The sequence below is a fragment of the Cryptotermes secundus genome, unplaced genomic scaffold, assembly GCF_002891405.2.
Source record: "Cryptotermes secundus unplaced genomic scaffold, Csec_1.0 scaffold381, whole genome shotgun sequence".
NCBI classification, from domain to species: Eukaryota; Metazoa; Arthropoda; class Insecta; order Blattodea; family Kalotermitidae; genus Cryptotermes; species Cryptotermes secundus.
In genome coordinates, this window is record NW_019731574.1 from 102344 (window position 1) to 118519 (window position 16176).

Consider the following 16176-nt stretch of genomic DNA (forward strand, 5'->3'; position numbering starts at 1 on the left):
ACTTACTTACTGATGGAGCTGAGCCCTTCTTGGGGAGCCGCCAATTCTGCAGCTACTCAAGAATTTCCCAGCATTTTATAGAACCCGAAGGTTCATTACCGTGTTCACAAGAGCCCTCTACTCTTCCTATCCTAAGCCAGATCCATCCAATACATACCATCCCATCCTCTCTCTTTAAGATCCATTTTAATATTGTCCACCCACCTATGCCTTGGTCTTCCCAGTGGTCTGTTTCCTTCTGGCTTTCCCGCCAATATCCTATATGCAGTCCTCGTCTCCTCCATTCATGCTACATGCCCTGCTCACGTCATCCTCCTTGACTTGATCATCTAATTATACTTGGAGGACGGGTCTGTTCTTTGAATTTGCTGCTGGTCTTCGTCAGCGCTATCAATCTCAGGTCCGAGTCCGAAGGGACTCAGGAACATGTTTTACTGTCTCAGATTCGAAACTTCCCTAACCTGGCGGGCCAGGTCCCCGTATTTATATACCCCAGGAACAGAGTGGCCCAGTTGTACCCCCAGGCAGTGGGTTCCCTTTTCGTTGCCTCCTACTACTCGCATCGCTATGCCTCCACGCAGAGGAACATCTCAGAGTCAGAGTCAGGTTCAGAGTCAGAGTCGGAGTCAGAGTTACTTACCGACTGGCAGTTTACTGCCAATGTTTTATAAATATCTCTCCTTCTGTTAATTTCGTTTTCAGAAAGAATTTCAACATGTAAGATTTGAGGCTTTCACGGCGGTGACTATGAAGAAGGCAGTCTTCTGGGATTTGGCACCGTGTATATGTGGTGTTAACCGACGTTTCGGAGGAACGTATCGCCTCCATCTTCAGGGTAGAAGAAAAAATATAAGAAATCTGCAAGCGAAGAGACCGTGAGAACCGGTNTATTAAAACACGTTAGAATATGTACTGAAGCTCTTCACGAACATCTCTCTGTCGTCATATGAAGTTTGAAACCATAAATTTTACTCGCATATTTATAGATTTGGCTGTATTCGCTAAGGGTTTATAAAATAATCTGTTAAACCCCGGCTTATATCGCCTAAGAGTTGTGCGTACTTCGCAATCAGTAATAACAGAGCTAAAAAAAAAAAGTAAAGCTACCCTATACCAAGCCGTGAAGGCCCATAGGGTTGTGAGACGTTGAGGGTCCCACATTATCTAGACAATCGGCTCAAAGATGGCGGTAAGGTTGTCAGCCTTACGCGCCGGGCACGGTTTACTCCCCAGGAAAATTATTTAATTCATTCCTGGTACTCATTTGTGTTAGAGGCTCAGTAAACCCCATGGCCTAGTGCGGCTGGAAGGATTAGGTCAACTGAAAAAAATCCAAAGACTTCATCGGGACTTGAACCCGCGGCCTTCCGGCTAGCGGACAAATTTAACATTTTGTTCGAAATGATAAGACTACATAGCTATAAACGCTTTTTCTCCAAGATTCATATTGTCACGTGTCCGGGGTTTGCGTGACTAATAATAAGGGGGTCTGAATTGGATGATTGGATTTATTGGCACTTCTACTACAATTAATCTTAATTATGTACAATCAATTGTAACAGCCAACAATCGATGACTGTCTCAGACTCGCTGCATTCCTCACTCTACTAGGAGCGTCTTCTCTTCTGCGTGACTGTCTTGGTTCTTATTTACGAATGGATCGCATCCTCTACTGCGACTGCCTTGAACGGCAACTGTCTTACGAATGAATCGTTTTCTCTACGCGGCTCCTTATATAGTCTCCTGGTAACCTTGGAGAATGTCTGTTGCCTGGCTGTTGTCACGGAAACATGCTTCCCGAACCGTTGCCTATCAATTGACTCCTGCATCTGTTCGTTGCTGCAGGAACGTTTATTTGGCGAGCCGTTGGCTGGCAATAGACTTCCGCTGTGGCTCCATTATTCCGGCTTTCAGGCGTCGTGTCACTATATCTTTACGTCGGGTTTGAATTAGGCTTTATGCCGAAATTATATACTGATTTTCAGACATGATAAATGATTGTAAAATTTTGACGTCTATCTCTAAACATTTGGCGGTCTTAGCTAAATGGAACAGTGACAAAAACTTATTTTGTAATTGTTTTTTTTTTCCCTGTGGCACTGCAGCCCCAATTTGGGCCTAGGCCTACCTCCATGAAACTCTCCGTTTCACTTCGGTTTACTAGATCTTACACATTCGGTAGGATTCCGTGGGCGAGTGATCAGCTCGTCGCAAGGCCTCTACCTGTATACAAACACAGAAAAACGCACACAAACATCCATGCCCTGAGTGGGATTCGAACCCACGATCCCGGCTTCCGAGCGAGAAAAGACAGTGGATGCCTTAGACCGCTCGGCTACCGTGACCGGCTTTGTAATGGTTTACTTAAACCATTTTTGCACCAAACGTTCCAATTCAAAAACGTAAGTTGTTCTCATATATATATATGCGATTAACAAAATAAAAATACGAATGTAGAAGAAGAGTTGTAAGTTTGTAAAGTTTTGGAGCTTTGACATTGAAGTGTGTTTCTGGTCTTGGCGATTGATACTCGTGTACATTTTGTAAAACAGAGAGACGGACGGATGGACATAGCGTTTAGTATTTTATTGGTCTGCTACACCTGGGTCCTTGCAGCATCCGTGAGAAAGGCCATGTAGCCTGTCCCATGTATCCTCACTCAATTCTCAACTTGTTCGTCTACAGTATGTTCATAACGGCATGACCTCTCATTGCCAAACAAGAATTCTCGTGTTTGTCAGTTCAAATGTTATATTTTGCACGTACAAACGCACATTTGTCACTCAAAATATCAGATCACTGTGAAATACATTTTTATTTGAGATATCTGGAACCTATCCTGAAGGAACAAAATCCAGTCGCAGTATCACAGCTTATTATTAAGCCTAATTTCCTGATGTCGAAAAAAGAAATAAATGGAGGATTATGAGCTGACCTTGCTATCTGTATATCCCTTATAACTCCTGAACTTCGGAATAGTGGAGCCAAAAGAGACGGCCTTTCTTGGACGTGTAATATCAAAGAATGTAGCCGATCATTTGTTTCCAGAAATTATTGCAATATACATTTTAATATTATCCCCTCATATATACTAAGGCACAGATTACTGTCAAGCAGTAACGCTTCTGATTTACATTGGGGGAATGTCCGGTTCGAATCTCCGCCGTAACAATGAGTATCCTTACTGAATTTTCTCGTGGATTTCCTCTATTCCTCTGTGCAAATGTCGGGAGATTACCTCAGAATAAGCCACAACCGCTTCCTTTCACATTCTTTCCGTTCAATTATTTATAATCTTTTTATCATTTAACGCTGAATAGTCTTAGTTACGAACTAAACGACGTATGGGATGAATTACATAAAGAGAAAATTGGTTATTTTTAATATTATTGTAAGGAGATCATGTCGAAATAGTCATGAGGTACTCACAGTGAGGACAGATATTCAGTTTTTGAGATAATTTATATAACTTAGACTTGATATACTTTTCTAGAACATCCTGTATCATCCTCTTGCTTTATTAATTCTTTATTGTCTTCTGCTGTAAGGCTATCAGAACCTAAATAGTGGTCTGTCGAAACGTGTCGTCCTCTCCGAATTTATGGCTTGCCACAGTGGGTCTCTGCTGGTCAGACCTTGTTCTGTTATCTTGATATGACTAAATAACCTCGGATGACCATGTTTGTTCAGCAAACAAGAAACGGTGCCGACTGTAAGGTACATCTTCCTACAAGGAATAAATCGCCGACCTATTTCCATAGCAAATTCCTCGTCATTATATATCCAACACCTTATCTAACATGAGGGCAGTGTTGTTTCCTGCCAGAGAGATGCAGTTTCAGGATATCTGTTCATGAAAGACTTGCTGGCGGGGCGATGCAAGGAAGACTTGTGTACAGTGCCTGGGTAGGTCTTAACAATGTTCCACTTGTATAGAGATAGTGAATTTGTCTCATCTCTCCGGCATTTGGTGCTTAGGAACTTGTGTTCTAAAATTGTCTTTGAATTTAAAAATGGGAGTGACATGTATTTTTGTTTATTGCTAGTGGGGTGGGACTAAGTCCCTTGTAGTGTGGCCACTTCTGGCCTATTTTACCAGCCCCAGATGACAGGTGAGGGTGATTGTGGAGCAATTGGTGGAATGAAGATTGGCAGGGGAAACCGAAGTACTCGGAGAAAACCTGCCCCAGCGCCACTTTGTCCACCACAAATCCCACTTGATCAGACACGGGATCGAACCCGAGCCGCCACGGTGGGAAGCCAGAGATTAACCGCTTGAGCTATGGCGCGGCCGAGTGACATGTAAATGTCCGGTCTAGAAAACCGAGATTAAGGGCCGTGAGGATCCTTTGCGCTGACCACGCGACACCCTCTTTCCGCTAAAGTTGGCACTAACTTCGCCGACAAGCGGCGGTCGCTCGGTCGGTATAGTTCGCCTGCGGACTAAATTCACGTAGTTTAGGTTAGTTTTTAATATTGGAGTAGCCCGCCGAAGAAATAGACACAGTAAACGGTCTATGGTCTCCAAGAGATCGAGATCCCGTGACATGGAGTGACCAAGAAAATCCACAAAATGCATGAATTAGGATAGCCGATGACGATTCCGGATACGCGTGCAGAACCTTACCGCTACACTAACCTGTCCACACAGTGAACACTTAGTCCACTCTTTTGTTACATACTGTTTCCTGTTGCTATGAGATTTGTCCGCGTGACAACTTTCTTACCTCTCGTCTCATCTCTGGTTTCCTTCACTCTGAAGCGGCAACCGTAAATTACACGCAGTCCTCCACTGCAGGAACCACTTCTGATTCTTTTCTTCAGGCAAGACCCGAGTTCGAGCCCTGCTGTATAACATGTAGTTCCTAAAACGGCTTTATAATGAATCCTGCTGAGTTCCTACAAGAAATGTATTCAGGTGAGGTACGTTGCTTCTACCTCCCTTCCAAAATATTGTAACGTGAATGGCCAGAGCGTTGCTAGGTAACGACAATTAAACACACCGCAACTGAATACACACAAGGCAACAATGGAAGATGTATCTCAGGGGAGGAATGTTATTGGACGTTGATAGGCAACAGCGCACAAATAAAGACGCCCGCTAGGAATCACGTGATTGTCCCCCTTGTGGTCTTCCTTATGCAACAGTAGAACTGAGTTTTCTGTACGTGGTCCGTGCGGAGGCTATATAACGAGAATAACGCCAGCAGTTCAGTTCATTTCTCTATAGGGGACAGTCACACGAAGTTCGTAGAAGACCTGTGAACAGTTACAGTGTGATTAGAAATCTTCATTCATGCGTGATACTTGGAGTGTGTGATCCAGTGAGTTTGTTATGATTACTGTGTTGAAATCCGTTGTCAGGAGACTAGTGAAGACTGGGCATCCTAGTGTGCGTGCAGGAGTGAATTATGAAATCTGTGTAAATCAGCGATAGCGCTGTAATATAAGTGTAATTAAGAGAGAAGTTGTAACAAAAGAGCAATAAATCCAATTATCCGAAGTAGAACCCGTCATTTCCTCACGGTTACCACACTACAAGCGACAATATCTTGAATCATTAACCAGTTATGCAACCAAGGACACAAATTATCCCACATGAAACATATTACTTTCCGCATTTCGTTGCTATGGTAACCCGAAATTTTCTAATTTCAGAGCTTTCATTTCACCGTTACATTACTTTTTGTAGATCCATAGAAGCAGAAGGGTAGTGAAATGGTTTTTTATACAAGCGATTGTAAGGTTTTTGTAAGGGACGTAATCGACATCCCATTGAAGAGTATTTTCTCCTAGGATATGACCACGTATAGTCCGGCAAAACTTCACTCATGTTTCGGATGAACTTCCTGCCTCCATCGTCAGGGTGGAATTGTAAACCAAGCGGCAAGGAAGAAGCAAGCAAGGAATAGAGCTACTTGGTGAACTTCTGCCTCATTGCAAACCGTCACATCTCAGAAAATCGTACTTTCATAAACAGTGTCAAATCTCTTCTCCATTAAGATAGAATTTCAGGATTGTTTCATATATGGAGGTTCTGTGTAGCGGAGTGAATTGGTAGGAAATCCAGGCACCTGATCGTGTTTGAATGAAATCAAACTGTAAATTCAGAATTCTAAAAATTATATTCTTTATTGCGTCTCCACTATACATACAGTATAAATGAGTAGTTTAATGTTGTTTAAGGAAATAATTGTTGTATATTTTTAGAATAACATGAAACATATAAATGTTACGTTAGAGAAAAATTTCGTTTTTTTTTTTTATTTTGGTGTTAATTCTTGTAGTACATACAGTAAGGGCTATTCTGCAGTAAGAACTGTAGGCATCTTATTGCAACACCCCCCCCCCAACCCCAACACAAAACATCTTCCACAGATTTGAATTTTACGACCTGAAAATTTATATAAAGCCCCAAAACTGTTCGTTATTTCACTGTTAAACCAAGATTATCAAATGTTGAGATCACAGGAAACGCACGTGTTCAGGGCAGCTTCTTGACCTTTCTTGACTATCCTCGGGCTGCCGCCGAGGAAAACACAGCAATAAACGTAAGACCTTTTTTACGATTCCATTTACATTGGTTAAGCACTACTTAACGACTGCCTTGCGTACATTTCTCTGTTCAGTCATTATATGGGGACTAATAAGGTTCATAGCCACGTTTCAGGAATTAACAAATTTCCAACGGCGTGCATTGAGACATATATGTCTCAGTAGAGACTGGGCATGGGTTAGGAAACATTTAAGATAATTCGTTGATATGGCCACGCCATGGCACAAGCAGTTAGTCTCTGGCTTCCCACCGTGGCGGCCCGGGGTCGATCCCGGGGCTGGTCAAGTGGGATTTGTGGTGGACGAAGTGACGCTGGGGCAAGTTATCTCCGAGTACTTCGGTTTCCCCTGCCAATCTTCATTCCACCAATTGCTCCACAATCACCCTCACCTATCATCTGGGGCTGGTACAGTAGGCCAGAAGTGGCCACAGTACAAGGGACTTAGTCCCACCCCACTAGCAATAAAAGAAATAATAATTCGTTCATGAACTGGTTAATCGACTGAAGTACCTTACTGAAAAATTAACTTATTGATTATATGATTAGCTCGTATTTAAATAAATAACGACTTCCAAATTCTGACTTACTCCCCATTGAAGTCTATTTTCCGTCTTCTTTGTTGTATAATTTAATTAACAAAAACTATTATTTTGCGTGTGGTTCTGTTTGGGTGTGAAACTTGGTCTCTGGCATTAAGGGAGGAACAAAGACTGAGGTGCTGATGAGATTATCTGGTCCGGAAAGAGATGAAGTGACAGGAGGTGGGAGAAAACTGCTTAATGAGGAGCTTCATAACTTGTAGACTTCTCAAAGTATAATTGGAATTATGAAGTCAAGGAGGTTGAGGTGGGCAGGGAATGTAGCACGAATGGGGGAGAAGAGGAATGCATATAGGATATTGGTGGAAAAGCCAGAATGAAAGAGACCACTGAGAAGACCAAGGTGTAGGTTGGTGGACAATATTAAAATGGATATTAGAGAGATAGGATGAGATGGTATGCATTGGATTGATCTAGCTCAGGATAGGAATCAGTGGAAGGTTCTTGTGAATACGGTAATGAACCTTTGAGTTCCATAAAATACTGGGAAAATCTTGAGTAGCTGCAGATTTGGCTTCTCCTCAAGAAGGGCTAAGCTCCATAAGTAAGTAAGGTTTATTGAACCATGGTTACGTAAGGTAATTTAGGTGCGTTTTACACAGTAATGTTTCATAATGATCCCTCTAATAACGATACAGATGCACAATATGTCGTAACTTGGAAATCAGGAACAACCTGAAACAAAAGAAACCCATTGAAATTTATACTTGTGTCAGTCTTACACTGACCTCGTTTAACTACTCGTTGTCTTTTGTCTCAGACAGAGCTGTCATGGTTATTCGTATTGTTATTACGGTTGTCATGACAGCCAGGTTTGTATGGTGCTGTATTGTAGTGTTTCAAACTAGAAATTGTCTTGTCTATGACAAGAATCGCATTAAAATGGATATTCATAATAAATTTACAACAGTTTACGTTCATCTCCTTCATTGCTTGATGGTTTAATAACTACCGGCTGGGAAGCGTACCTCAGTTTATCTTCCGTAATAACAAGATGAACTTCGGCCTCTGAAACAGACGAACACAAGGACAGTTTTTATTATACTATTTTCCATAACATTTCATTAAAGCACTTTTTTTAAGCTTCCAGAAATATATCAAGACATTACAAGGCCTCCACTTTATGCTTAAGTAAAATGTGATAATATTTCCTGTCTGATATTTGATACACGCTGAGGTAAACTGGACAGCAATCTTGAAACTACTTTTAAGACTTTGAGCAAGAGCTTAGAGCAAGAAAAATTTGGATAAAATTATTATTCCTATTGTAGTTTAGTTACTTCAGGTTACACGTGCACGCAGTGGCTAGCAAGAACTATAGGCAAAATTTAGTGTAATGTCACATCTGTCAAGACACTCTTCTGTGTAAAGGCAAATGTTCAGAAAGCAATTAATTTATTTGACATATTTCGAAAATGAAGCTCCATCGTCAGTGAATAACTGCAGTATTTAAGCAAGCAAGATTTACAACATTGATATTACAACGTAGTTGGTTGAGGCACCATGCTACAAGCCGGAAGGTCGCGGGTTCGATTCCCAATGAAGTCATTTCATTTAGATGTATAACGGAGGAAATAGATGGAAAACGAACACTTGCTAGAGCGAGAACAATATGAGGAAGGAAAGATCAAATTAATCTTACTGAATGTAAATTATGACCGGTCTAGAAAACCGAGTTTAACGGCCGTGGGTATTCCTTGCGCGGACCACGCGACTCTCTCTATCCGCAAAAGGTGGCACTAACTTCGCCGACAAGCGGCGGTCGCTCGGTCGGTATAGTTCGCTTGCGGACTACGGACAATGGAATTTTTTTAGAATGTAAGTTATGAGGATAGAGGGCAGATTAACCTGAGGTTGGCGTCCTGTGTTGGGCTTTGTTATTAGCAGCGTTGATTTTTCGGAGTCTGCTAACAGAGAGTTAGTTTGATTTGTTTCATTTTGGTCCGTCACACTAACAGTTACATTTATAAAAGATAAGTCCGTCCAGTGTGACTATTTCAGTTTTCTGAAGATGATTCAAATGGATCGAAATATGTAAGTCTAGTAACTCATCAAGTGAGAAAACTGAAATAGTCACATTGGACGGACTTATCTTTTATAATTGTAGAGAGTTAGTTCATTATTATATTATTTTTATTTCCACAATTTATAATTATCTTATCAATTTAATTAAATTTGCTTTCAATGGTTTTTAATAATTTATAGGATCATTACAATTTAACGTCATCGTCTACTTCTTTGTTAAACCAAGTTGGTCTTTTTTTTTAGTTTTCAACCAAAATTTTGTATGTATTTCTTTTTGTTTCTTCCCTCCTTGTAGCAAATGGTAACTTGACGACTCATCTTATGTTTATGTTTTGTCTAGGTGCTTTCTCCTTTGCGTAAACTATCTCTTGTTGACTGAGCACTTCCAAGTTTTTCCTAGCCTACTGCTAGTCTGTTTACACTATTGCAACTGACTTTCACTCGGAGAAGCAGCTCGCTTATTCACCTCTCTAGAGCCCGAATCACAGGAGTAAAATTGAGTCAAATAAAGTAAAGTTGGGCGTGCACTGTCTTCGCGCGCTCGGAAGCCGGGATCGTGGGTTCGAGTTCCACTCAGGGCATGGATGTTTGTGTGCGTTTTTCTGTGTTTGTGTACAGGTAGAGGCCTTGCGACGAGCTGCTCACCCGCCCAAGGAGTCCTACCGAATGTCTAAGATCTAGGAAAACCGAAGTGAACGGAGAAGTTCATGGAGGTAGTCCTAGGCCCACTAGGGCTGTAGTGCCAAGGAAAAAAAATGTTTCACTTAAGTTCACGGCTTTGTATTTCCATTACCTGTAATGAACAGTTACTCATCACTTCCTTTGTCTCTAGAGAGATGCATTTTAGAACACAGACCGCAAATCAAACAATGATTTCTAAATTAGATTACTTTTCTTAAAGACCAAAATAATTGGAAGTAATTTGAAAACGAATGTTAATATTGTTACATGCTTCTTTATTGCCTTTGTCATATTCCTTAATTGCAAGAACTTCTCCTGTAATGTGAATGGCATTAAATTCACTTTGCGTTGAAAATACGTCCTACCGTCTGTGTAAGATCTAGAAAAACCGAAGTGAACGGAGAAGTTCATGGAGGTAGACCTAGGTCCACTGGGGCTGCAGTGCCAAGGAAAAAAGAAAGGTAAAGTTGTCCCTGTGCTTAACTAATTAAGCACTACGCCATGAACGCATATGGGGGAGTGGATTTATAGATCCCAATTTTATTTACTTTGGCACTAGTTACACGTGAGTGTTTAGCTTCATGCCCCAGCCGCTTTACTCCCAGGGAAGTATCCCCTGGTGTCCATTGTATAGGAGGCTGGGTGGGTCCCAGAGCCGATCTGGATGACGCGGAGAAGAGAAAATTCTTGACCCTACCGGGACTCGAACTCCCAAAATGTAGCCGCTTTATGAGGTTGATACATTGTTCCCAACACCTTGTTTTCAGCGACCTGTAAATTTTATTCTTTCCTCATATTCAGAGACAAAATATCAGGCGGACAATTTATAGCTGTAGCGGTTGTCTGCGATTTTTTGGCGATGACTCCACCGCCGTGGGGATTCCATTGGCTGTACGGCGCTCATACGGGGAATAACCGGGGACTCTCCAGTGTCTACGTTTTACGACTACGTGTCTATGTGAATCGGTCTTGGAAGCTAAATCTTTTTTTGAAAACCGCTTTACCCATTCTACGTTATTATTCGAATGGCTTATAATAATGCTGTTAAGTGAAGCTAACCCCGACCGGGCAAGCGTGCAAAGGGAATGGCTGTTGGGGTGAGAGAAACACCAACGGGGGGTCCTTTCAAATGTGAATCTTTTCAAGCTTGTTAGTGCTACAAGAAACCAGGAAGGAACAATTGACGGTCGGAGTCATGCATAAGTGCTACAGACCGTCTGTGTTGCAGTTTATGGAGTCGGAAACTGGCAATGGAACCCTTCAGAACAGGGAGCACACTTATCTTGGGTTAGGTATGTTGCCCTTATATGTAGATAATTGAGCCCTGTGCTAGAAGAACCGGCTAAGTGACGGCAACGTAGCTGTTGTTGACTTGGACTTTTCTCAACTGAATTGTAATTACGAACTGCATGGGCGTAGGCAGGAATTTTTTAAAGGAGAGGGTAACTGAAAAGTTTGCTTACAAACTCACTTTTAAGCCGTTTAAGATTTTTTTACTGATTATCTTAGAGTTTCATAATAGAAGAAAAATATTTAAATATTTTAATTTTTGGTATTATTATTTGGTATGTTTAATATTTCAATTTTAATTTCTTCCAAGAATCAGGGAGGGGGGTGGTTCAAATGTATGGCTTGTCCCCTCCTATCATCGCCCAAGGCAGGCGGGCTACCTCAGCGGTAAGTGTAAGATTTTGGGTTCTTTTACCGGTGAATATGAAAACCACTTTTATTGCATATGACGCCTTTTAATGAAGCATAAATGTAGTCACATTTCGCAGGAACCTCATCCAAGAGAGGAGGTAGCACATTCCTCTAAGATGACAGTACTATTCTACAAGACTACAGGGTGTCAAGAATACGTGGATCTATACATCCACGCCACCATACGTCTTCGTGGTTGATTGCTTAATTAGTTCATCAGAAGGACAGCTTTACCTTCACCTGCATGGTGCCACATCCAAGATTACTGTAAACTTTAGTGCGATAACTAAGCTACAGTTAATCGGCCTCCGTAGTCTAGAGGTAACGTTCCCACTTCATGACTCGTAGTACGCGGGTTCAAATACCCGGCGGAGGTTGTCGAATTTTTAAGGGCGGAAAAATTCAGGGAACAAATCCTCCAGGAGGGACTTTAAGCCGTGGGTCCTGTGTCGTAGCTTTACGGCACGTAAAAGAACCTCATACCTCCAAAGGAGGTCACTGAACAAAATTACGGACGTTTGCCGCCCAACAGCAGTCACTGATACCTCCGGTAGATGGAGGAAGCATTATAGACACCTCTCAGCTAGTAGAGCCGGTCTCGCTGGCTGGGCGGGACTGATGGTAAGCACCAATACCGGTAGGATATAGGGGCTGGTAGAAATCATAGTGGGAAGCACAATGGACCACTATAGGTCTAAGTGCATGGGGAAACCCACCCTCTCTAATAACTAACTAACTAACTAACTAACTAAGCTACAGTTAAGACGGCCTGGGTTGAAGCATCAGTTGTGTTTTAGTTTGTGAGGTGTACTAAGGAACTAAGGAAAACTGTATAATGCGGAGCTTCGTAACTTGTACGCTTCGCCAAATATAATTAGAGTGATCAAGTCAAGGACGATGAGATTTGCAGGACATGCAGCATGAATTGAATGCATATAGGATATTGGTGGCAAAGCCAGAAGGAAGGAAACCTCTAGGAAGACCAAGACGTAGGTGGTTCGACAATATGAAAATAGATCTTAGAGAGATAGGATGGGATGGTATGGATTGGATAGATCTGGCTCAGGATAGGGACCTGTGGAGGGCTCTTGTGAACACAGTAATGAACCTTCGGGTTCAATAAAATACCGGGAAATTCTTGAGTAGCTGCAGATTTGGCGGTTCCTCAAGAAGGGCCCAGCTCCATGAGTAAGTAAGAGGTATGCTAAGGAACCCATACTGAAGCAGGGTGCATATGTAGGTAACTTGAATATTTCTTGCATATATTTAAATGTGGGTCTCCCACAGCCAATGCAACGCACGCAGGAGAACTACGACTGTGTGTTATCAATAGGTTCTGAGTTCACGGGGATAAATACAGGTACAAATTCAAGAGAATGACGACAACCACTGCTGAATGAACACACATCATCTCGTCTATCCAACCCACTGGCTTGAGGGGAGGCGACTATTGTTCAGTGGAAGTCAATGGTTTAGCCATCAATCCTCCCCAGCCTTTATCCTTCGGCCTGTATTATACGCCTTGTTATGTTAGCTTTGCACGGTGTTACGCGCAACAATGGCACATGTATCTTATCATGAAATTGAGAACGCTACAGTGTAAGAATTATAAAACGGAAGGATATTCAGTGTTCTCCCTTTGTTTAATTAAGCAGTACGCTACGGACAGCTGTGGACAAATGGATGTTTAGCGTCACCATTCTTGTCCCCGTCGTTATGTGGAGGTGGTTAGCTTCACGCCCCGGTCGTTTTATTCCCAGAGAAAGAACCTACTGTATCCATTGTATAAGAAGTTGAGTGGGGCCCAGGGCCAGTCTGGACACCGTGGAGCAGAGAAAAGTATCTTTTCCTTTCCCGGGAATTGAACCTCGATTCTTCAACCTTCCAACCTGTAACCAAGTCTGTATACCAACTGAGCTATCCCGACTCCTGCATATTCATCATACCCTCTTACGAGTAAATAACTGCCCGTTTCTATATAATTATTATTATCATCGTCATTAACATCATAATAATCATTATCATTACCGAACAAGGTGGCTGAAGCGATACCACTTCTGTTTATTCGGGACGCGTCCAGTTTGATTGTCGGACGGTAGAGTCGATACTGGGTCCGCTAAGAACCCACCTCGGTGGCAGATGTATCGCCGATGACGAAGGCGTGGAAACGGAGGTGCGGAAGTGGCTGAGACAAGTCAGAGACTTCCATGCTGCGCGTTTCGACGCACTGGTAAAGTGATGGGGCAAGTGTATCAGTGTTGGTGGAGGATATGTCAGGAAATAAATGTTTTGTTTTATCATGTTCCTAATATCATTTGTTTTACGTTTTATATAAATTTGTGACCTATTTACGGACTCACCCTCGTGTCACAATATCTTTAGGTTTTTCTTACCTGGGCTTAGCAATATATAAAATTGGCTCTGGAAATTTCTGGCTATTTATATCGCACTAAATATTGGGACCTAGAGAATTCCTTGATATTTTCCATCGTCCGGTGAACTAAAACGAACGGGTCTTGGAAACTGAATGTGCTCCTTTCCTCAGGTGAAGGGGAGGAACTCAGAAAGAACTGAGGCGTGACTGGCAGAAGCTTCTACTTTTAGATTATCCCCGCCGTGAGAACGGGAACAGATTTCTCTCCCGAAACATTGTGCTATATCCTAGAATACTTACTTACTTACTTACTTATGGTGCTGAGCCCTTCTGGAGGAGCCGCCAATTCTGCAGCTACTCAAGAATTTCCCACCATTTTAGGGAACTCGAAGGTTCATTACCGTGTTCACAAGAGCCCTCCACTGGTCCCTATCCTGAGCCAGATCTATCTAATACATACCATCCCATCCTATCTCTCTAAGATACATTCTAATATTGTCCACCCACCTACGTCTTGGTCTTCCCTGTGGTCTCTTTCCTTCTGGCTTTCCCACCAATATCTTATATATGCATTCCTCGTCTCCTTCATTCGTGCTACATACCCTGCTCACCTCATTCTCCTTCACCTAGAATATCAGAGGAAAAGACGTACTCCCTCAACTACAGAAGTTTTTAGCTGTTGGTATAAATGTAATTGTAGAAGTCATTGAGCCACTTTTGCAGGGATATGAAGCTTCATCTTCGCGGTTGTCAGAGCTTGCACGGCGTGTTCATTGACTCACAATGACAAGCTGGGTTAGAGTGTATATGAGGGGGGCGCAGTGCGAGAGCTACTATGCTGCAAGGAACCAACTACCAAATCGAATTGATTAATCTATTATGATACAGACCGAGTATAATAGAGCTGGCATCATCGTACTGCCTCAAAACTTTATATAGTTTGCCATTTGTATAACTACTGCACCCTCTCCCCCTCCCCAAGGGTCTAAAACTGTTTTCACATTTGTTCGGTTGCTTTGTTACGTTGTTTGATCACATGGCGCCTGACTGACAGGGAACCAGCAAGACCTTACATATTTATCTCTTTATAAAGGCAATTATATTGCGGATTTAGGCGTTTCGGTTGTGATGGGACAAAACACGTGATATAGTTAGAGTTAGGACGGGCCCGACCCTTTTTTCTCAAGTTTTCTTTTTGGAATTTTTAATATTTGTGCTTCCTGTTCAGTAGGATCCAGGTATTATTTCCGACCGGGATGTTGGCTATGTCCACTCACTAAAATAAAGCGTCGATGGCATCATAAAATAGGCCACGACTGTTTTCTACCCTAGCCTTTTCACCTTACTTAGGGAACTAATTAACTTGAAAAGAGGTACGATCGCCTAGGTGTAGTACGGAGAGAGTACAATGTTTCGTAGGTATATATTGCTTCCTTCTTCAGCAAATCTGGCTTTGCCGCTTGCCTCTGCTGATTTCTGGCTTGGCTTACTCTTCGACCCTGAATATGGAGGTGATATGTTACTCGAAACGTCGGAATGTCTCCAAACTTCGCTACTTTACTTAGTAGTTACTGCCATGAGGAACTCAAATCCGACATACTTACTTGGTTAGTTATCTATTTATTTATCCGAATAATTTGTCTGTTAGTTGGTTAGTATGTTGGACAATGGAAAGTAAATGTAGCTCTGTAACAGACCGTGGAAATCGATAGGGTTGTGAGACATCGAGGCTCCAACATTTTCTCTAAACATTCTGCTTACAGATGGCCGTGAGGATGTCAGCCTTACACGCCGGTCTCTCTTTGCCCCCAGGAAGATTCCTGGTACATATTTCTGTTAGAGGCTGACTTGACCCCAGGGTTATAGTGCGGCTGGAAGGATTAGGTAAATTGAAAAATCCAATGACCTCATCGGGAATCTAACCCTTGACCTTCCGGATTGTAGTACCTAAATATTTGACTCTTTAATTAAATGGTTAATAATTTAGCTAGATACTTTGTTAGTTAGTTAGTTGGCTATCCAGAATTTTACATAGACAGGTGGTTAGTTATTTACCTAAATGGTTAATTGGTTAGATACCTTTTTTAACCTTTTTTTTTATTTTGAAAAATAAATAAAAGTAGGCTTATGAGATCACCTTGTTGTCTGTATGTCTGTATATGTACCACCTTTCCATCAATTTTCGAATGCCTGAACCAATCTTTGTGATGGTCGGCATGCATATCATGGCACGCGATCC